The 23014-nt window shown below is 49.8% G+C and overlaps 1 protein-coding gene and 1 pseudogene across 14 annotated transcripts in view; both read right to left on the bottom strand.

Annotated features, from left to right (window-relative positions):
• Positions 1 to 23014, bottom strand: part of SLC39A11 (solute carrier family 39 member 11) — a 403217-nt gene that overhangs the window by 71342 nt on the left and 308861 nt on the right. The gene's annotated exons all lie outside the window — the stretch shown is intronic.
• LOC119873385 lies at positions 7873 to 9522 on the bottom strand (annotated as a pseudogene).

Here is a 23014-nt window from a genome sequence, read left to right as displayed (position 1 = left end):
GACTCAGGCCCCTAGCCAGCTCCCCGCGTCATGCAACTGCTACAGGTACAGCGGGGGTTGCCCTCCAGCTAAAGGATTAACTTGCAGGCCCAGTGATGAACCAGGTGTGGTAGTAGGGTCAGACCAGGTGCTGTAGTGGGGCTAGACCAGGTATGGTAGTGGGGTCATAGCAGGGGTGCTAGAGGGGCCAGACTAGCTGCGATAGTGGGGTCAGACCATGGGTGGCAGAGGGGTAAGACCAGGTGGGGTAGTGGGGCCAGACCAGGTGCAGCAGTGGGGTCAGACCAGGGGTGGGAGAGGGGCCAGAAAAGCACTGTGGTCCCTGAGCTTCCTCTCCCCACTTCCAAAGGTTTGGTGTGCAGGGAAGCATCTGGTTGCTCAGATCTGACAAATTCACACTATTTAAGTGCATAAGGTCCTGTTCTGTAATTTACAAACAAATCCTTCTGGGGGTTTCGGGAGCTCTGAAAACCTAAGAAGCCCTACAGCCTTGAAGAGGCAGGACAGTGCACACCAGGAGGTCAGCAGTGTGACCAGCGCAGAGGTATTTTCCAACACGAGCAAGTCCTGTGGTGAGTGGGCTTACCGAAGCCGGGGCTGCCGAAGGAAACTCTGCTAGGTGCTGCCCTGACCCCAGTCACGGAGGAGGCCACGCTGCACTCTGAAGGCTCCCACCGATCTCCCAGTTCTGGGAAAACTGCTTTCGTGTGGGATGGAGTTCCAGGAGAGGGGAGAGCATGGCTGAAGCCACCCTGGGGCACCATCCCTGTCTCTGGGTGCCACAAACCACTGGAAGGAAGTGGTAGCAGGAACTCAGCCGGATGCCTGCCTCCCTGGAAGTGCCTGCAGCTGTCAGCCCAGCATCTCACAGGCTTTGTGAAAAGGAGGCTCTTCTCCACAAAAACACTGGGAATTCTCAGGGTCAGGCAAAGCCAGGGGAGCAGGGGGTTGGCTATCACCCACCCTGAGCTCCCTGGCAATTACCTCGCCCAGAGCATCTCGCAGCCCTGGGGACACAGGTGGTGGCTGCCCTCCTCATCCTCCCCGGGTTCCACGTGAAGAGCCCCTGCAGCCTCAGTCCTCATAGGGCCGAGGAGCTGTCTTGCTAAAGGGACAGGCAGCCCGGGTCCAGCTGCCTTGGAGGCACAACTGTCCCGCAGGCCACGCAGGGGGTACAGCGAGCTCTTGTATGCAGGACACTTGGAGGTGTGAGAGGCACTGATTCATGGTTTTGCGACTCATGTGGACTGGAGGGCCTCAAGAAATTGGGAGGAAAAGAACTTTCTAAACACCCTTGAAGGACTTGCGGATGAAATTAGACTCTGGCAGTTCTTTCGGGATGATGAATAACCTCAGGCACAGGTTCATTTATCACACTCCGTACCTGACTCCCACCGAAGTATTTCTAAGAGCCAGGCAAGAAGCAGATGTTGACGTCTCAGACCACACTGCTGTGTTTTGTTCCTCCGATGGCAGCTCGTCTATAATACGATGCTGCTATGAAGGTGGCGGCGGCGGGGGCGGGTGGTATTTTTCTTAGAGGGAGCAGCGGCATGTCACAGGAATGTTCACAGAGGGGGAAATGAACAGCCTGCCTTCCCCACCCCAGCTCTACGATCGCCGTGTGCCCAGCCGTGGCTTGCGGGCTCCTCGGAGTGGGCCCCCGGTGGTCACGCCACCGCGTGCGAACCCGTCCTCCGGGCCGTGGCCGACCGGGCACCGGGTCAAGTGGGCCCGATCAGAGCTGGGCTTTTTCCTGCAGCGCAAGAGAAGAGGAACCGGCAGCCGCAGGACGGGGAGGTCAGGAGCTGTCATTATGCTTCCTCTGTGTCTCAGAGAAGAAGCCGGCCTGCAGGAGACGGTGTCGCCGGCATGTGAAGACAAGCAGGGACAGATGAAGCAGACTGGCCCCTGGAGGTGTCTGTGTCTATTTTTCACTTATCCCTGAAGCCTGGAGCCTGGTTGCACCTCTGTCCTTCCTGTGGGGGGGGTGTGAGATGCATCAACATCCTAGAGAGAGCGCCTCTGTGGTTGTGCAAGTGTTTCCCCAACAGCCTGCCCAGCAAATCTAACAAGGTTATTGCTTTGACTTGGCAAGAGGACACGGAGGATGAGGGACGGTTGGGGAGGAAAAGAGAAGAGTGTAGGAATCATGAAGGTAGGAGCCATCGACTTCCGGACTACAACACTACTCCGGGGCAGAAAACGCGTCCCTCTTACAGCCGCTTCCTAAGCGGAAGCGCAAGGCGTGATGGGCAGCAGCCTGGGTGACATCTGCCAGGAGCACAACGTAGAAACCTCAGAGAGGTTTCTCTCCAGGGAACACGCCAACTCACACACATAGGGGTGCAGCGACAGTGCGAACAGCTGTGACTCATGCCCACACAGGGATGCAGTGATGGTGCGAGCAGGTGTGAGCTCATGCCCACAGGGACTCAGTGACGGTCCGAGCAGGTGTGAGCTCATGCCCACACAGGGATGCAGTGATGGTATGAAGAGGTATGATGCACACCCACAGGGATTCAGTGACAGTGCGAGCATGTGTGAGCTCACACCCACAGGGAATCAGTGACGGTGCAAGCAGGTGTGAGCTCACGCCCACAGGGACACAGTGATGGTGTGAGCAGATATGACCCACATCCAAAGAGATTCAGCAAGAGTGCAAGCTGGTGTGAGCTCACACACAGGGATGTAGAGATGGTGTGAGCAGGTGTGAGCTAACACCCACAGGGGTCCAACAATGGTGTGAGAAGGTGTGAGGTCATGCCCACAAGGATTCAACGATGGTGTGAGCAGGTGTGAGCTCATACCCACACAGAGATGCGACGATGGTATGAGCAGATACGACCCACACCCAAAGAGATTCAGCAATAGTGCAAGCAGGTGTGAGCTCACACGCACACAGGGATGTAGGGATGGTGTGAGCAGGTATGAGCTAACACCCACAGGGGTCCAACGTGGTGTGAGCAGGTGTGAGCTCAAACACACAGGCATGCAGCGATGGTAGGAGTAAACGGCAGCCTGTGTAGATGTGAGTGTGCACACACACACACAAATTCCCACACATGCGTGAATGGGAGCGCACTGGAGAGATGGCCTCAATGCGGGGAAACAAAAGTGTGAATCAGTTGTCTGAATGCTCAGACACTGGACCCCCCCTTTCGCAAAGCCCACCCTGCATCCGCACAACCCAAGGCCAGTCGGCCACACGGAGACTCAGTGCTGGTCTCTCTGATCAGGAAAGTCAGGCTCGGGCCGCACACCAACAGCAGCCCTGAGTGGGGAGAAAGAACCGGGGCGGGCCGTGGGGCGAGTACAGGTTTCAAGTGGCTGCTGAGGTCACGGATAAGAAATGAGAAAGGTCGGGGAATCTGAAAACAAGTTCAAGGAAATCTTTGCAAGTAACGCGTTAATAGAGTCGGACGAAAGTCAGATGGCAAAGGGGTGAGGGACGTGGGCTCTGGATTCTTCTGGAGAAGCAAGAAGGAAGGTTATCTTGAGCCGATCGGAATGAACAAAGGTGTCTTTAAAATTAGCACACGAGTCACTCGATAGGAGAAAGACAATCATCCCCATATGGTTTCACTCATACGGGGAATATAAGAAACAGTGAAAGGGATTATAGGGGAAAGGAGGGGAACTAAGTGGGAAAAATTAGAGAGGGAGACAAACCACAAGAGCCTTCTAACTCTGGGAAATGAACAAAGGGTTGCGGAAGGGGAGGGGGGCAAGGGGTTGGGGTGACTGGGTGATGGGGACTGAGGTGGGCACTTGATGGGATGAGCACTGGGTGTTATATGCTGGCAAACAGAACTTCAATAAAAACAAATTTAAAAAATTAAAAAATATATAAAATTAGCACACAAAAGCAGTGAGCAGAAGAGCTGGGGGACAGCCCTGGGTCTCCTTCCACACCAGCACCAGGTCAGTGACGGCCAGCCAGCTCTCCGGGGTGCCACCCAGCAAAGCGGCGGTGGGGATGACCTCATAAATCACTGTGAAACATTTGGCCAATTTAAAGTCCAGCGTAAATGTCAAAAACTAATAAAATATGTAACTCAGCCAGCAAGGTGCTCAAAGCCCGGGGCCTTCTTTTAATTAACGTCAGATTTGATCCAAGACACTCCCGAGATAATCAGCAGGTGCTGGGAGAGTCCTCCCCACCAGCCTCAGCATGAGGCCCCACACGCAGGCTGCCCTCCTGAGTCACGCCACGGAGGATCTGCTCTTGTGCCTGGCACCTGACCTCCTGGTTTTCTTACGAGGGAGATTCGAGACAGACGTGAGCGCTCCCTGAGCAGCAGGGAGCTAAGAATTAGCTGATGGAGAAAGGGCGGGAGGTGGGGTGGGGGGGATGTGGCAGACAGCGACCAAAGAAATTGTTAGTGTCCCTCCAAGAACAAAAAATCCAAAAAATGGATTATTACGAGGTTCACGAATCTCTAAACCAACCAACCAACCAAACGGGAATGGTAATCAAGAGAAATCAAGAGCATGGACTCATGAACAATTCGTCTCAAACAAAGCACAAAACGCTTTTTTGACGGAATTGTAACTGGGAGAGTGGGAGAACGCAAAGGATAGAAATCCATAATGCGTCTGGATTTCATCACGTCTTGTGGTTCTCACGGTACCATAGGAGCAAGATAAAATAATGCATCACGGTGCGGGTAACTGCGTTCACGACTGGCCAAGTGACTACATCCAGTAGGCATCAGCTAACGAACGAATTCACGCAGCCCTGCGGTGGGGAGCTAAGCCACAGGGCCTGGCCTTTGCTGCTATCCATTCAGGGGGAGCATCAGCAGCTGCAGTGGGGACCCAGAAGGAAAAACTGGGAAAAAACACGGTCTGCTCAACGGACGCACGATACAGGAATCACAAAGGGTGGACGATGAGGGAAGACACTTAGCTCGGACACGGCATCTACGAAAAGGAGAAGACGGAGGTGGCCGGCTCTCGGCTTTGGGCAAGGAGACACCCCGTCGTGATTAGAGTTATCCGTACAGACCCACGTGGCCCTGGGATTCAGGGCTTTCCATACCAGCAATATTTTGGCAGAGGCAGAAAACAGAATCTCAGGGGCGTCGATACCGATACAGAAAGTTTGGATATTTGACGTCTCCCCCCAGCTCTAAACCTGTATGATCCTGAAACTTCCCGTGGCAGCTGGAGTGGGGCGGGGGGAAGGCCACAGTCCCCCTCTCCGTGAATCTCTGGGTTCACAGCAGAGTTCAGCTTGGTCGACAAGGCGATTTACGGGCTTAAGATGCCGAACGCCTTTAGGTAACGCGTGTCCTCTCTAGTCCTTGAACCAGCTGCCACTCCCCAAACGCTTATATCTGGCCCAGTCCCACATTTATTTACCTGCCTGACTTTGATGGGCTTTTCCTTCTGGAACGCCACTTGGGGCGGGGGGGCTTTAAGGTCATGTCCAGTAGGGGCCATATTTTCAAATAAGCTCGACTCTGCCTATGATTCTAGTAGAAGTAGTCTGGCTCACCTACAACCCACAGAGAATGAGTTAGGATAGCTTTCCCAAAGTGAATTCTGGGGAGTGCAAGGTCTGGTGCACGTTTACAAGCATTTCACAGAAGTGCCCGTCAAATACGCTTGACCCTAAATACCTACACCCCCATATATATCTATATGTATATGCGTACGTATATATACACACATACATCTCTGTATATGCACGCATGTGTGTTTATGTGTGCACGTGTATGTGCATATAAACCTGTGGCTATGGAAGCAGACATCTAAACGGTGTGTGTATTTTATGAATCTGCCAGAAGTACAGAGTATGCATTTGCCCAAATTTGGCCACGGAATCCTTTTTCACTTTTCTTTCCGCAGATCCCAGGATACATGGATTTTTGTGGAGCGCATTTTAGCATATGCTGCTTAGAAAACAGTCTCCATCCTGCAAAGAGTGTGTCGAAGACGTCTGAGCCTGTTGCTTCCTCCCGTTTATGAAGTCAAGCCCTGGGCCGTAAGACAGAAACGCAGCTGTGGCTCCCCCGTGGGCCCCTGAGCTCCCCTGCGGCCACTGAGTGGCTCCGTCTCTAACCCCGGCTGCCTACAGCCCACGCACTGTACTCTCAGTTGTGCTGAATGTGAGGACGTGACTGATTTGGCATAAACTTTACCCTCTGTTGGAAACAATTTTTTTAAATGCCTTGAGATGTCAGTGGGGTTGACAGGATCGCTGCAAGATGCATCCTTTCATTTTGACTGAGATCGGATGTTCATGATGGCAGAAGCCAGCGACACAGCCCCCCCCCAATGCCCCCAAACCCCACAGCTGTGTCAGAACCACCTCCACAGGCAACTCAAATCAATGATCTCCCTCGGAGGCTGTCAACTCACGCCACCTCCTGGGCCACAGGGTCACTCCGCGATCTGCCTTCTAACCTCTCCACCAGCGAAACCCCCAGAGAATGATGTTCTGGCAAAGGCACCCGTTCAACTTACTTGACTATTCCTTCTGCTTGGATCCCCTTCAATGCCCCTTTGTCACACAGCTGTCCCATCAATAGCCATTATGTGTCACCTGTTTCCCAGTACTCACTACTGACATAATCTATGACACAATGCAAACTGTAGAGTGCATGCCCCAGGCACAGTCAACTAAATGAAGGAAAATAAAAACATGTTAACCAAGCTCTAGCCCAGGCCTCCCAACTTTTCTGCTAAAGCCTCTCAGGAGCGGAGGTGAAACACCACACCAGACCTCAGCAATAATGGAAGGGCATGGTGATGTCTCTTGAGCATTATTTTTAAGCTACTTTATATCACATTTTCAGACACAATCCTTCCAACGACCACAGGGTGGAGAAACACACTGTCAGTGTCTGCATTTTAAGGACAAGAAAGCAGATAGGGTAGGAACTTGCTCCAGGGCAGACAAGACTCTCCACCCATGTCCGTGAAGCCCCAGCCATCCGCCCTTCTCCATCTGTCTAACATCCGAGTGTGGGTTTGGTCCAGAATTCACAGCCGTCGCCATCCATCCCCAGGGAAGAGGGATTATGTTTGTTGGCTCATTGGAAGGTCCTTCCAAGTGCAGTGCGGTGCTCAGATCAACAGGCAATGAAGGGTGAGGACAAAGCGAGAAGGCTGGGCCATGCTATGTCCACAATGAGAAGGGAAGAGTACAGGGAATCTGCGGAGAATCTAGGACCAGATCTCCACTCTGGGGCAAACTGTGAATGGGAGTGGACAGCAGATGTAGATCCAGCCTTAAGAGTCTGGGATATTCCAGAGATACGAGTTGGCAAAGCCTGGCCTTTCAATAAGGACCCCAGGGTCTGTGGATGTGCTGTTGGGGTTTCCCCAGAAGAGTGGTGTGCGCTGCCGCGACCTTGCTCCCTCAGGTCTGCCACAGTCCTTCCCACTATCTTCATCAAACACAACCCCTTCTTCAACGACAGACAGAAACCCAGAATGCCCAGGAAGTGCCAGCCTCACATGCGTCCCACTGGTGATCATTTGTGCTCATTGTTGTTCACTGTGGCTCTTCTCATTTTTAGGGCCCAGCTAGACTGTGACTTGTCTGGGATGTGGAAACAAGCCCTGACTCCAGCAGAGATGCTTTCGGCCTTTCTAGGGGTTCCCTCCATAGGCTGTGGCTTTCCGGTGGCTGCTATGGATTCATACCTGAATCTCCTACCTGAGTCTCCACGGAGAGAATTCTCTAAGACGCACTCCAGAGCTTTTATATTTGAGTTTATTCTTCCTTTAACTTTTAAAACACTACTATAGTTGAACATTAAAACAAAAACAATAGCAAGTAGTGAGCTTTGATTATTGTCCTTCACTCATCCACTACTGCATATAAAATGCCAGCAGCAGTGTCATTCACTGGCCCCATTAAGAGGTCTGACACTGAACACCAGCCCTAGGATGATGTTCAACATCCTCATAGGCTTCCCCATTGTAATGGCGCCATCTTTCCTGATTGGGATCAAAGTCCACCAGTTCTACCTGGTCCATTTCATCAGTCTCTTCTACTTCCTTCCTCTCAGGTAGGAGTTTTTCCAGCAAAGAACGTTTATCAGGAGAGAGAAAGCCATTCTCAGGGGGTTTACCTTAAATTCGATGATTAGGCGACCCTTCTCATATGGTCTATGATAAATTGGCATGCCTTCATTTAGCACACACTTGATATCCCCATGCTTGACAATCTGACCTGGATGAGAGGTGATGACGATGGTTTGGTTGTCAAGAGTAGATATTGGCTTTTGAAAGCCACACAGGGCTTCAACCAGCTGTATATCCATACACGTGAAGAGATCTTCTCCTCGTGGAGTAAAAACAGCACGGTCCTTCTGATCTAAAACAATGATAATATATCCTGATTCCAGTCCTGGTTCTTGGTTTCCCTCACCATGGAATGATATCTTCTGGCCATCTTTCATGCCTTTGTCAATATGCACTTCTAGAATCTTCTTCTCTCGAACTATCTTCCTTCCGTTGGAGCTTTTACATCTATCTTTAGGACTGATCCGTTCCCCATGGCCCTGGCGCTCCATGCACACAGATTGAATTTGCTGAACCATTCCAGGTCCTATCTGATGAATTCTTTTTTTTTTTTTTTTCTAAGACGCACTCCACCCACAACCTCAAAGGCACAGCAGACTCTCCTGGGACAGGAGTTTAGGGACGGGCACTGTGAAAAGGCTTTCTCTGGGTTTTAGACTCCTCCATGAATCCTGCACCTTCATCTCCTCCCTCACCTCAAAGGAAAGCCAACATCCTAGATCCTCATTTCCTGAATTGTGTTCGTGGAACACCAGTTAACAACTTTAAAAGATCCAATGGCCAAATATTGGGGCGAATTCTATAAAATTACTCCTACTTAACCACTGTCTTTTTTTTTTTTTTTAACTATAAAATAGCAATTTCATCTGGCACAACCTAACGAGTTTTGGAAACCTTGAATATTCTTCTCTAGAAGATTCAGAATCCGGATTAATGTTTTAAAGGCTGGAATAATTCCCCACGGTAAAGAAACCTGCACGGGCTCCGTTTTCCGAACATTATTTGACAACAGGACCCTTTTATTAGGTGACACCTGTTACATCTCGCAGAACCTGTGCTTTGTGGCACTCGTTTGGGGAAATACCGCCTGGGAGAATCAGAAATAATTAAGAGGTTTCTGAGCCTCCTGCAAACCCGCCCTTATCACTACCACATCATTTTTTTATTTGAATAAAAGGAAATTCACTCACCCGTGTCTTCCTCGCTCACTCTGCACCAGAGTGTCCTCTCAGAACTGGGGATGTGCAGGAACGGGAGTGTTCTGCTCAAGGGAACGGCCAGTGTGGCTCACGGGAGTCAGTGAGGGCTGCATGGGGTTGTGACTTTTGAGCTGGGGTTTAGTGGATTTTTCCAGAACAGGAGGCTGAAGGCCAGTGCCCAGTCCAGCAAGGCAGGCCCAGTTCACCCGCTCATGCCTTGGCACGTTCTCAGGGCCTACCTGCCAGAGCTTCGAGGTCGCCAGGCAATGTGACAACACATGGCTTGCTCCCATTGCTTCTGTCTGACTGCCCTCCCCCGGCTCCCCTGCTAAAGATTTATCCAATTTCATGTGGATTCATCACCTGATCTCCTTCGGGTGTGGTGCTATTGTGCTGTATACCCTCAAATATTGTACCCTCAAATTAGAGTCCAGTGGGGGACCCCAGAGTCACTAGCTACCCTTTGCCTTCTGTCTTCTGGCCTTTCTCTGAGTCCATGCAGGTATCTTCTGGCTCAGGGAGTTCCTCTGGTGGCTGTCAGGACGGGGAGGTGGGAGACCAAGTTGGGTCTCGGAAACTGGGACTCATAGAAATCAGTTCAGGGTTGGGGTGCCCTGCTCTGCCCCCTTGGGTTTTCAAACCCTGGACCTCCAGAGCCCTGAAGCCGTGCTGGGAACAGAGGCAAAGCTCTTCTGTGCTTGCCCAGGGCAAAGGGAGATTTCTACAGCTCATCCTCTCCCTTGGTTCATCCGTAACCATAACTGAAGTGGACGCCCCCGGTGGATAAACCACAGGGGTGGCTACAGGCACGGCGTCATTAGGGAGCGTGAGAGCTTGCCAGCCCACGTGTGCCCTTTCAATGCCCACCCCTCCTGCCCCCGAGGAAGCCCCAGGGTCTGCCTCTCACAATAAGAAGAGCCCAAGTGGCCCCACCAGTGAGGTGGCCCATGGACAGCTGGGGCTGGACAGGGTGAGCAGGGGACGGGGCAGACATAAGCTCAGGGGATTCAGAAGGGCACGTTACCAGCCCCTGGTGTTCCCAGCCCACGAGTTTGGGATCTGATCCTGCATCCTGTGGAAGTTGGATTATACGTGTGCAATTTGTAGCCCAGAAATAGAAGAGAAAAATGAGTAACTGCGGAGGGTGGGAGCAGGGCTTCAGGTACGAAGTTCTGCAGCTTTGCCACACAGGATCACCTGTCTGGTGTGGGGAATCAGGTCAGCCTGGCTGGGGTACCCACCTCCAGACACACACAACTGTGCCCAGGGTCTCTGAGGAGCTGGGCCAGCCAGGGCTGGGGAGCCTTCCTTTCAAATAAAATCACAATAAAAAGCAATATTCCCCCACAGCCACAAACTTTTAAAAGCAGGTCAACCACAAACGGGCTATTTTTTAATCTGGTAATGACATATTTTGTCAGTTTTATCTTTGTCTCTGTGTTCTGAGGTTCTCCCCAAGGAATGATTTCCCCCTCCCACGCCCCCCGTCCTGCAAAGGACAGTCTGACTCAGAACTTGACCCAGTGCTGATTGCAAGATAATGGAAAATTTTTCATCAACCTCAAGAGCCCAGACAGCGCTCCAGCTATCAGCCCATCCAGGATCCTCCACTCTGGCGGCGGGAGCATGGATGGGGATCACCACGCTGCTCGGAGCTCCTCTGGGCAAAAGAAACCACAAGGCCTGATGGCAGAAAGCGGGATGTACATTTAAGAATGAGGATAATGCCAAGTGGCCTCAGATCGCTCACCAGCTGAGTATCCTTCAGTAAATCACCTTTTATCAAAGGGCTCCAGTGGCCTCGTAGTAGACTGAGGGGTGGGGAGTGGGGGTGCCTACCCCCCAAAGTCGGGGTGAGGAGGCAGGGAGACACAAGGTGAATGAAAGGTTTTCAGCTATAAATACTATGTGATTTGGGCCATTATCTCCATCCCTTATTCAGCAGCACTACAGATTGAAAGATGGTTATTCCCAAAGGAACCCTGGCCCAAGGGGGCGCCTAATCATAGCCCTACCCATCACTGGATGGAAGAAAACCTAGTGATTCAGTCATTTTAAACACGTCTTCTGGGCAAAGGTCTTGTTTTCTAGTCCATAAAGCTTTTGGTCTTCATGGATTCACTTTTCTTCTAGAAAGAGGGGTAAATAAACCACTCATTGTTTCATCTTCTTGGAGACGAGGGGCCAAAGAAGCCACCACAGCCTGCATCCACCCCAGATGGGCACTTGGTTTTGCCACCTGTGGATAGAGCAAAGGTGCTCTTTTGTCACCCTCACTGTCTGACGGCAAAGATAGGGTGATGGGTATGGCAGCTACGTCCATGTGTCAGGGACTCAAGGCCATGGGGCGCTCAGTGCTTTGCCTCCAAGCTCCCACGGACTGACTCAAGTAGGGTAGTGTTTGTGCTGTGCAGGTAACTGGCACACGGGGATACCTCGGCTGCTCCCTCCATAGTTATCCTCATCACCAAATGCTTCCCTGACAGTCTGCTAGCTCAGGGCACCATTTTGATGCTGAACAACTAAGCCATTGGAACTTTTTCTCTTATTATTGAGGTGAAATTCATAGAACACAAAAGTCACCATTTTAGGGGTGCCTGGGTGTTGCAGTTGGTTAAGCGGCTGATTCTCAGTTTCAGCTCAGGTGGTGATCTCAGCGTTGTGAGACTGAGCCCTGCATCAGGCTCCATGCTCAGCACAGAGTCCATTTGAGATTCTCTATGTCCCTCCCCCTCTCTTATTTATTCATGAGAGATACAGAAGCAGAAGCAGAGACATAGGCAGAGGGAGAAGCAGGCTCCCTCTGGGGAGCCCGATGTAGGACTTGATCCCAGGACCCTGGGGTCATGACCTGAGCCAAAGGCAGATGCTCAACCACTGAACCACCCAGGTGTCCCTCAAATAAATAAAGTCACTATTTTAAAGCATACACTTCAGTAGTATTTAGTACATTCATAATATTTTATGACCACCTGGTTCCAAAACATTTTCATTGTTCCCAAACGCAAAGAGAGCTAAACAGTCACTCCCCACTCCTTCCCTTTTACCCTAGCCCCTGACAACTACCAGTCTGCCTTCTCTATCTATGGATTTGCCTCTTCCGAATATTTCATATAAATGGGATCACACAAGATGTGACCTTCTGTGTCTGGCTTCTTTCACTTAGCGTGATATATTTTTGAGGCGGCTCCATCTTGCAGCATCCAGCCGTGCTTCACTTTTTTTCACGGCTAAGCCATATTCCTCTAGATGGCAGAGCACATTTTCCTTATCCATTCATCCACTCGTGGGTATTTGGCTTGTTTCCCACCTTTTCGTTATTGGGAATAGCACTGCTGTGAGCATTCACGTGCAACTATCTTTTTTTTAACACCTGCTGTCAATCCTTTGAGGGCATATTCTTAGGAGTGGAATTGCTAGGTCAATGGCATTGTTTGAAAGCACAGATCAATGTCACTCTCCTCTGCTTTAAACTCTCCAGCTGAGCTTAGGGGGAAGTGAAATGGTAATCCACATGCCTGGTTTTCTTTATCTTAGCCCTGTGTTCTCTCTGTTTTCTAGCTCCCTGGACTTTGCAAGGAGTCATCCAACTGGGGGGCCTTTGGGCTGTTGCTTCCTCTGGTTGTGTCTCTCCCTCTCTGCACTTTGTCTACGTTATTAACACCTACTTGTCTTTCAGATTTCTGTTTTCATGTAGCTTCCTCAGAAAAGCCTTCCCTGGTCCCTCCACTAGGTCAGGCACACTCAGGATGGCCCCCATGGCACTTCTACTTGTCCCTCACCACAATGTGAATTACATGTTTATTGCAAGTTTTTCTGTTGATTGGCTAGGTAAGTATTTATTCAGCATCTACACGGGGCTGGGGTTTGATCTAGGTGCTTGTGAAATGTCAATAAATCAAACAAGTCCTCACTCATTAAGGGTCTACTTTTTTTGTAGAGGAGGAAGAGAAGACCAGGTAAACAGAGAGAATATAAAATCAGGTAATGAGGAATGTGGTAAACAATCCAGGGCTGGGAAGAGTATTCCATGGGGAGCTGTTTTCAGTGGGATCACACTGGAGTCTCATCAGGTGGCTTAGATAAACATCCATCACCCCCACTAGACCATGAACTCTGGGTGAGGGGTACCTGTGTCTGTTTCATGCATCATCATGAGAATCTCCAGCACCAAGGTGAATGTCTTGTACGTAATAGGATAAGTGGATAAATGAAATGACTCTGCTCACAAGGAGCCCTCGAATTCTCTATCTCCATGGCCACAGCGTAGCTTGGAGGAGCCCGAGAGTCAGAGAGCAGTCTCCCAGCCCTAAGCCAAGCAGTTTTCCTGCTCCCACCACAAGATCTACCCTCCATCCTCTGTGCTTCTTCTTGCCTCTCTAACACTGGCATATGGTAGAGTCATTAGTGCAGCTGGATCCCAGCCAGATGCTGAGAGATGACCAGGTGTGAGCTAGCAGGGCTGCTGCTTGGCTTCTAGATTGAACTTCTCCAATGTCCCCACCCCCTCCATCCTTCACCACTCACCACCCTCCCTAAGTGGCCTGGAGTTCACAATATTAGCTACTGGCTCTGACTCAGAAAAACACCTTAATACCAGGTGGTGAGATCCCAGAGCCCATGATGTCAACAGCCCCCTGGCCTGCCTAGTGCTCATCTTTCCAGCATATCTCATCTATGACAACAACAGAGCAAAGGTTCACACCTTTAAATACCCATTAGTTACTACACTGGAATAATACGGAGATACCTGCTACAACACGGATGAACCTTAAAAGAGATTACACTAAGTGAAATAAGCCAGTTACAAAAAAGACAGACATTGTAAGATTCCAAGTATACAAAGCACCTGGAGTAGTCAAATTCATAGAGATGAAAAATAGAACAGTGGTTGCTAGGGACAGAGCAGGAGGAGGGGGTGGGAAGTTATTGTCTAATAGGTGCAATTTCAGTTTGGGAAAATGGAAACATTCTGGAAATGGATGGTGGTAATGGTTGCACAGTAACATAAGTGTAATTAATGCCACAGAACTATAGACTTAAAATGGTTAAAATGGCGAGTTTTATATTATATATATTTTATCACAATAAAAAATACAATAAAAAATGCAGGAAAAAAAATCCAAGCATGACCTCTTAGATGTCAAACTTGCACCATATGTAACAAATTTTGAAATACATCAATTCCTTGATAAACCACCAAGGAAACAGGAAAGAGATCTCCTTTATTTCCATATATTGCCCCTAACCCTTGATCTTTGTGGAACATCAATTTATAGATAGGCTATACTGGTGGTGAAAATCACAGGCACACCGGGGACAGGGATCTGCTCCTAATGCCTTGGTAATCCCCAATAGCATGGAGTACAGTTCCCACACTAGTATGTCATTGAATAAATCACTCAGCAAGTTCATTAGGAAGTCAGGATACCAGTCTAGATACTCAGATTTCTAGGTAAATCATCCTTCCACTAAACTACAGTGACCATCAAGGTGCTTGAGATAGTGGATCAGGAACCACAAAACCAAGGGTGAATTCTCAGACTGGCCAGGGACCAACTGGCAGCAGTGGTGGTGGCATATTAGATGTATCATTCCAGCTCCTAGCCTCAGTTTCCTTATATTGTGGCCAAATGTGTTCAGTGTTTTCCTGGGAAACCATCACTCCTAGGAAGAAGTTAGTTCTAGCTGTCTTTTTTTTTTTTTTTTAGATGGATTTATTTATTTGAGAGAGAAAGGGAGGGAGAGCATGATCAGGAGGGGCAGAGGGAGATGGAGAGAGAATATCAAGCAGACTCTGCCCTGAGTGTGGAGCCCAACACAGGGTTCAATCCAATGACTCTGAGACCATGAACCAAGGAGAAACAAAGAGTCAGACACTTAACCAACTGTGCCACCCAGGCACCCCACTGGTGGTCCTTCTACCAGAATTCAGCACTAGTTCTACTGGACAGTGCTCGCAACCAATCCCTGATAACCCCTTGTCTTGCCTCTAACTAACCCCTGCCCTCCCCTGGGACATGTTCAGTCTCCTGCTTCTTCCTGAGGGAGCCTCAGCAAATGGACCCAGAGCTCTGTCTACCAATTAAACTGAGCAGCAGAAACCAAAGAGGGGGAAAAAGAAAACCAGACAGTCGATTCCATGTCTTCAGCCTATCTCACGGACCATCTGTGGTAGCCATGAAAACATGTCCTTCAGATCTCCTGCTATGGGGAGCACAGTAACTGGTGGCCCCAGTGGCTGCTCTTCAGAACCCACCACTACATCCCCACCCACCCCCCAGCTGCTCCCAGCCAGCGATTGAACGTGGGGTGATCAGTACAGGATGTGGGGCCTTTCTTAGAGGACTGTCAGACCTGCTCCTACATTGTCCAGGCTGAGACATCCTTGGGATTGTGCCACAGGTGGAGACTCCTCCTCCTCTGTCTCCTTTTATAGATGCCAGACCTGCATCCTGGGCTGAAGGCTCTCCCTACCACCTCCTACTTCCATCCCTTTATCCTTACAGGGATTTCCCCCAACAGACCTCTTGCACATCTATCCCTTCTTGGCACCTGCTCCTCGCAGGTTCTGAGCTGATACACCATCACGCTGGCCAAAGGAGGGAGATGCCCACTAAATGCCATGCAGAGCAATATACGCACTCAGAACTAGCACTAGGCATTTGGAGGAACAGCAAAAATTGCCTTAATTTTTTTTTCAGAACTTAACAGCTTAAAGTCTACATTATCCATTCAATAAATGTGTAGTAAGCCCCCGCTGATAGCAAGCACATGCACTTCCTACACTTACAAGGCAGGCTGGCATTCTCATCCATATTTTTCACACGAGTAAACTGTAAAGGATTACGATCAAGGTATAATCTGGTGATGATTAATGATGATAAAAGTAGTAGTCGACGTCATTTAGCTTTTACTTTATGCCAAGTATTGCTCTACACTTTTTATGTGTTGCTCATTAAAAAAACAAACAACAACAAAACAAAAACAAAAAATGGGACTACGATTCAGGGAACCATGACGAACGGGAAGCACAGATTCGCCCTGGGAATTGCTGGGCTTGTCATGCTCTATTAGGAGTCGGCCTGGAGGAGGGAATAGGGAATCACAGCACTCCTGCCTCTGCAGGCTCACCTGGCAGGAGGCTGCCTACACTCCCTGTGAATCAGCCTTGCCCTGGATGGCAGAGCCTCTGAGTTGAGAGTCTCTGCGGTCTGATAGGATATCTTTAAAGTTTCATGCAGCTGCCTCTGCTTTCACACCAGACGCCTTCAATGAGAAGACGACAATGGGTAACAAAGCACACGGCTCAGATGCCTAATAAAACGAGACTGAGTGGTAATGTGCCTGTCGGCCACGGCTGAGGCCAACTGCAATACAGAAACGAGAAAAATCCATGTGTGATTTACAGAGAGAACAATTTTCAGCTTTTAGATGTCAAACAATCAAGGAAAATGTGACGTCTCACATCATGTTAACTTTTAAAGGGCAATAAACTAGTCACCAGAGAAAGAAATGGAGCCAAAGGCCCGGAGAAGAAGAGAAAGTGATGGTGCAGAGAGTGTGTCCTGCTCCCAGCCTTGTCTCTCGAGAGGGTGGGCACCTCTTCACCAGCCAATGGTCCTTTTCTTAACCGGAGCTTTCGTCTGCATCAACCTGCCACACTGTTTGTTCCTCCTCGCCGCCCCCCCGCCCCCGCCTCATTGAAATAGGAGTATCTAGACACATCCCTGCCCTTGATTCTTCTGGGTCATTCACTCACCTGGCTGGGGGTGGAAAACTATTTCCTGGGCTCTCCCTCCTCCCCCTGAGCCCTTTCCAACAACACTGCACCATGGTAAGTATTCACTCAACAAACCTTCACAGTAAGACTGGGCTTCAGGGCTGAGCAAGAAGGACTGAGTCATTTGGAAAGGGTTGTACTTCATTGCCGGATACCCCCACCCAAATCTGCAGTCATCCCTCCACCACAGTAAGAGCAGTCCTTGGGGTTCCCATCCTTCATGCAGTAACTGTTCCTTCCTCATGACACCTGAGCACTCTGTTCCCTTATCTGCACATCCAAGTTCAAGGTCTCCTGGGGGTGCCTTGGTGGCTCAGTCGGTTAAGCATCCAACTCTTGGTTCCAGCATGGGTCATGATCTCAGGGTCATGGGTTTGAGCTCCTCATCAGGCTCTACACTCAGGTAGGAGTCTGCTTGAGACTTTTTTCTCTCCCTCTCTCCCTGGGCCTCCCATTGCTCAACTTCTCTCTCTCTCTCTCTCAAATAAGTAAATCAATAAATAAAATCTTTTTCTTTTTCTTTTAAAGACCTTCTGGGACTATCCCACCCACCAATATGCCCAGGCTTAGCACAATGACATATACCTTCTCCTTTTATTTTTCTCTAATTTTTAACACCTACTCTAGGCGACTTGGGTTTGGGCACCATGCTTGGGGCATCTTCTACATCTCTGCAGCTCTGGAAACTGCACAGTGAGTGTTCAAAACTCAGGGGCAGAATGGCTGATCCTGCTTGACAAAATGCTATCTGTGGTGCTGGCGGAGTGAGACGCTGCATAAGGCAACCCAGTCCCCACTTGGCAGGGCTCAGCTAGGGGGAGAGACAGAAAGAGAAGGTGACTTCTGTTTTGCTACCCATGCTACAGACCTGCTGCCCACAGCATAGGGCTTGGCTCATGGCAGGTGAATGAATGAATGAATGAAGCAAAGGAGCGAAATGAACAGAAGGAATGATGAAAAGAGCCTAGAAAAAGGGGAAGATGGAGGAGACATGCACAGATATTCTCGGATCGAAAAAGTCAGCAGAAGCTATGTCTTGGCACAATCAGATTATTCTGGAATTCACGTGAGGAGAGGCATGCTTTAGCCCTAGCTCAGTTTTCTGCTTTGAAATGTCATCTTCTCTAGACGAGCTGAGACACACATTCACGGGATATCATGGTGTGGCGTCCTCTGCAGTGTGGCCAAAAGCACAGGCCATGACCTTGTGCCAGGCTGACTATAGCTTGTGAGCACCTCCAAGGCCACTAGAATAGGACCTGTACGATTTTACCATCGCTGACTGGTAGACCCAGAAACATTTTCAGGCCTCACCATCAACTAAATAGACACTTCAAGGAGGGCTGGGGGCTGCAGGCCAAAGCACTGACCTTCCCCCCCAGCTTCTGAACCAGTAGGAGCAGACTGGCCCATAGTGGAGCCTGGCTTGGGAATCATCTGTATTTCTTATCAGCCTGGATGTGTGATTGATAAGCCAAAGAGCAAGGGATAGTATTAATAAGGCCAGCAGTGAGGACTAACTTTGTAGCCAAAGATGCATAGGGTCCCGACTAAGCACTCTGGGCCTTTGTGTCCCTTTGGTTGCAGAAGGTCACAGAGTCGCTCCTGATTTCTGGTTTTCTGCTCTGGAGCAGCCATCCTCACACACGGAATGGTGACTTGGTCCATGGAATGCAAACAAACAAGGGTGCGCTTGTGTAACAGATGGCTGGAGCCAGAAGTGGGGACTGGACAGGCCCACGTTCCTTGTACGGTCTGAAGTTGTCTGGAATGGGACAATTACCACCCAAATCTCCATCGTCTTGCTGCATCATTTATGCCTGGCTCCTGAGAAATTTATGACTTAGGAGGGCTTGTGGCAGCTTGCCTTGCCTCCCCAGAAGGGCCTGGTGATACTTTAGGTAGTAAAAGCACAAGTTTCCAAGCAACCAGATAAAAGGTCTTCCGTTAGAGCTCTTCGGTTTGCAAAACAGTATCTCCAGAGCAGCATGTAATTAAATTGGCCAAGGCTACATCTCTCTGGGAGAACCTAAGACCTTGCAATGACTGCTTTTTACTAAATAAAGGTAAACTAAACTGAACTCATGCCCGGGGAAGTGGGGATCTCCCAACCTTGTATTAATTGGGTATGTCAGCTGGCCTCAAGAATCCAATCAGCCAGGCAGTGACCCCATTGACTCTCCTGACAAATGAGGAGCCATTTCAGGTGTCCCATTCGTTATTTAAAACAATTAAAAAGCTTCTTTGAAAAGGAAATAGTGGTTCCTGGCTCGAACATCCCCCAGCTGTCTGGATCTAGCTGTTGGCATTTGCCATTGACGCTAGATCGCTTTATTCTTCCTTCTAAGCCAAGGTCAGGGAGTTCATCCCATGAGCCCAGGGTGACTTGGAGCTCGGAATACTTCCTTCTTACTCTCTTCTCCCTTCTTTCTCTCTCCACAAGGTTCAGGCATGAGATGTCTCCCCTCTGTTTTGTTTCATTCATCTTTCCATTCATGCCTGTCTAACTTTCAGGCACTCATTGTCAAAGGAGTAATGGTGCCTGGCTACACATCACAAAAAAAGGATCAAAACAAAACCCAGCTCCAGCTGATGCTGCGTGTACTCATTTCTCCTGCTGTCATACTCTTTTCTTTCCTCCATTCACTTTAAACAGACCCACTTCCAGCCCTGAGACCCTCCACTGTGGAGTTCACACCAAGCAGTGGCTTTGTCTGTATAAGAGCTTCTACGGCTCTAAGCCTGGAGGTCCTCTCAAGATCCTGGCCCCTTGCAGTCCAGTTTTGGGCAGGGGGTGAGCAACCCAGTGGCCACCATTCTAAGGAGCGGTCCACTGGCTGGTCCCTGGATGGGCTGAATCTGACTCATCCGTGACTCTCCTCAAAAATACACATCTGGGCTCTGTGAAGGGACATGGAAGGGACAGGGAAGCTGCATTTGTCACAAGTATGTCAGGTTGATTCTAGTACTACCTAGAACCAGGTCCAGGGCACAGCCAGACAAGGTAAAAGATGAGCTCTCTGAGCTTATATCCACCCAATGCAGCAGGAAGATCTACACCCAAATGGAAACCTCTGGGAATCGATTTTATGTGAAGAATTACATCCTGCAAGATGATCGCAGGGGCACTGTACCAATCAGATGGAGCATTGCCTGGGGAAAGCTGCAGGGAGTTGGGCTATAAGGTACCAGCTCATTTCAATGGGTGACCCTCAAGCCTCAACACACAGGAACCACCCCACCCTGAGCTCAAGGCCGGACTCTGCTTCAAGGCACTTCTGGTCTGACTTGAAGGACCAACCTGACATGCTTCTCTGGAGTCCAGTGATGGGAAAACCCATTGCAGAGCTGGGCTAAAAATCAGGGATGAGATTTTTCACTCTCGCTCTTCTGCTGCAGAGAGCTTGGTGCAGCCTATGTTGGATCCACGCTTATTTCTGAACGACCATAGATATTCACACAGAACTCCTCTGCCAGCCCCTTCCTGAGGTACCCTGTGGCTCTAAGTTATTTATGAAACCCTCTTTTCCAGGCAGATCCCACAGAGCAGCCACATGTTACATCTCCTTGGATCAGGCTGGTCTGGGAAGAATTAGGAAATACAGATGGGCAAGCTCCCCTGCTTGGGGGAGATGTGATTACAAACAGCAGGACCAGGACATGCGTTTGCAAATGCCAGATGGCAGTGGAGTCACCCCCTCCAGAAAGTCCACTTGGCACCTCCCCCAGAAAGCTGCCAGGATCCTGGGGGGGGTACCCACGACCATTGTGTCCATCCCCCTCCCACACACCCTAACCAGCACACTTTCTACTTCCCAAATGCAAACCCTCCTGGGACCATGCAAGGCAGGCAGTAAGCAAAACTGGAAGACCAGGTGCTGATAATATAACCGTTAGATGGAGAGAGAAGCTAGCACTCACTGGGCAATTTGCAATACTACACACACATGTCGAATCTAACTCTCACAGCAGCATTTCCAAGAAGATGCGATCCATCCCATTCTACAGGGGAAATAACAGTGGTTCAGAGAAGCAAAGTCACCAGCTCACGGTAACGGCTTCTCTGGTAAAGCAAGGATCCCACCTCTCACCTGGTCACCACCTGCTGGAATTCCAGCAGTCTCCGGCCCTCGCTCTGCAGTCGACTGTCACGGTTCACAGTACGTGATCTTTCTCATCTATCATATGGGATCTGCCTCCGTCTCTAGGAAGCTGGGAGGATGGGCTAAGGTGATAGGGATCTGCTTTGTGAACTGCATTATTGGTAATACTTGGGATGAGGCCTGAATGAGCACACCCATACTTGGGCTTTGGTATTTGAAAAGACTTAAAACAACAGGAACAACATCCTCATTGATCCGTGTGCACTTTATTTTTTTTAAGATTTTATTTATTTATTCATGAGAGACACAGAGAGAGGCAGAAACACAGGCAGAGCAAGAAGCAGGTTCCCTGCAGGGAACCCGATGTGGGACTCGATTCCAGGACCCTGAGATCACACCTTGAGCGAAAGACAGACACTCAACCACTGAGCCACCCAGGTGCTCCCATGTGCACTTTAATAAGAGACGAAGCTCTAAGCCAAATGAAGGACTTTCTAACAACAGGCTTCAGGTCCTCCGTGGCCTGTGGGATGATGGGAATTGGGGTGGAGTGGGGAAACGAGTTTGATATTTGACAGGACCCTCTCAGAAAATAGTAAACCACACCAGGGAATACCACACCAGGGAATATTGGGGTGAACAGTGGTCCTACCCGCCCCAAAATTCACATCTACCCCCGAGCCTCAGAATGTGGCTTTGGGAACAGAGTCTTTGCAGAGGTAATTAGTCAAGGTGAGGCTGCTGTGGGGTAGGGTAGGACAACAGCTGATGTCTTTGTAAGAAGAGGAGACCCCCAGACACAGAGAAGCCATGTGAATCCAGGCAGAGACAGCAGTGTTGCGTCTTATGGGGCAAAGACTGCCAGCAGCCACCAAGGCCAGGAGAACCACGGAAGGATCACCCCCAGAGCCTCTGGGAGGAGTGTGGGCCCACCCACACCTTGATTTCAGGTCCTGGCTACAGAACTGTAGGAAGAGGAAAGTTCGGTTCTTTTAAGCCACCTGGTTCGGCAGCCCTAGGAAAAGAGGACAAATAGTAATGGAAATTTCTGGGACAGGCTCTGTGCTTTAGATGCATTTTCTCATTCACCTGACGAGGGAGATGGTGTCAGAAGCACTTTGCTCGGAGAAGACGGCGAGGCTTAGACAGGCCTTGGAACCTGGCTAAGTACACCTGGCTCTGCAGACACGGTGGGACACGGGGTCTGATTTGCCGGCCTCAGTCTCAGCCTCCAGGGACACCCCGCTATGGGGGGCCACCTCTGCACCCCCCACCCCAGCCGGCCCCGGCCAGTGCTCAGTGCCCATGCCATGATGGAGAGAAACTGTGACTCTGAACCACGGGGGAGCCAGACAGCCTAATGAACGTGGTTTTTCCTCTAGCCCAGCATCCACCCTTAAGCACTGGTACTGTCCTTTATGTTGACAGAGGCTTTTCTCAAAGGCGATCCTCATTTCCCCACATCCTTAATTAAATTTAATTTCTGCCTTGATGACTCAGAATCATCCTGGGGACGTCCCTTACTGTGTGAGAACATGAAACATGATGGCCTCAGACATCTGGAGGTAGGAGGGGACGTCAGGTCCCTCATTAGAGCCACCTCCAGCTGGCCTGTTTATTGAGGTGGCATCCGCATGAATGACACATGTCATTGATTTTATGTCCTGTTTGTCGTCATTAGGGCATCTGCTTTCCTAATCTCACAGATGCCAGGAGATTCACATTGAGCAGGACCTTCCCCTTTCATGTTTCCGGTTTTTTTTTTTTTTTTTTTTTTTGCCTCATCTGATAAAGGTTTAGGAAGCGGATAACCAAATCTCTTAGAATTGAGCAGAGACTCATGTTCTTATAGGTCAAATCCACATGCTTCTGGATTTTTCTAATCT

The sequence above is a fragment of the Canis lupus genome, chromosome 9, assembly GCF_011100685.1.
Source record: "Canis lupus familiaris isolate Mischka breed German Shepherd chromosome 9, alternate assembly UU_Cfam_GSD_1.0, whole genome shotgun sequence".
Lineage (NCBI taxonomy): Eukaryota > Metazoa > Chordata > Mammalia > Carnivora > Canidae > Canis > Canis lupus.
Note: the sequence above shows the minus strand (reverse complement) of the source record. Positions and strands in the feature narration are given on the sequence as shown.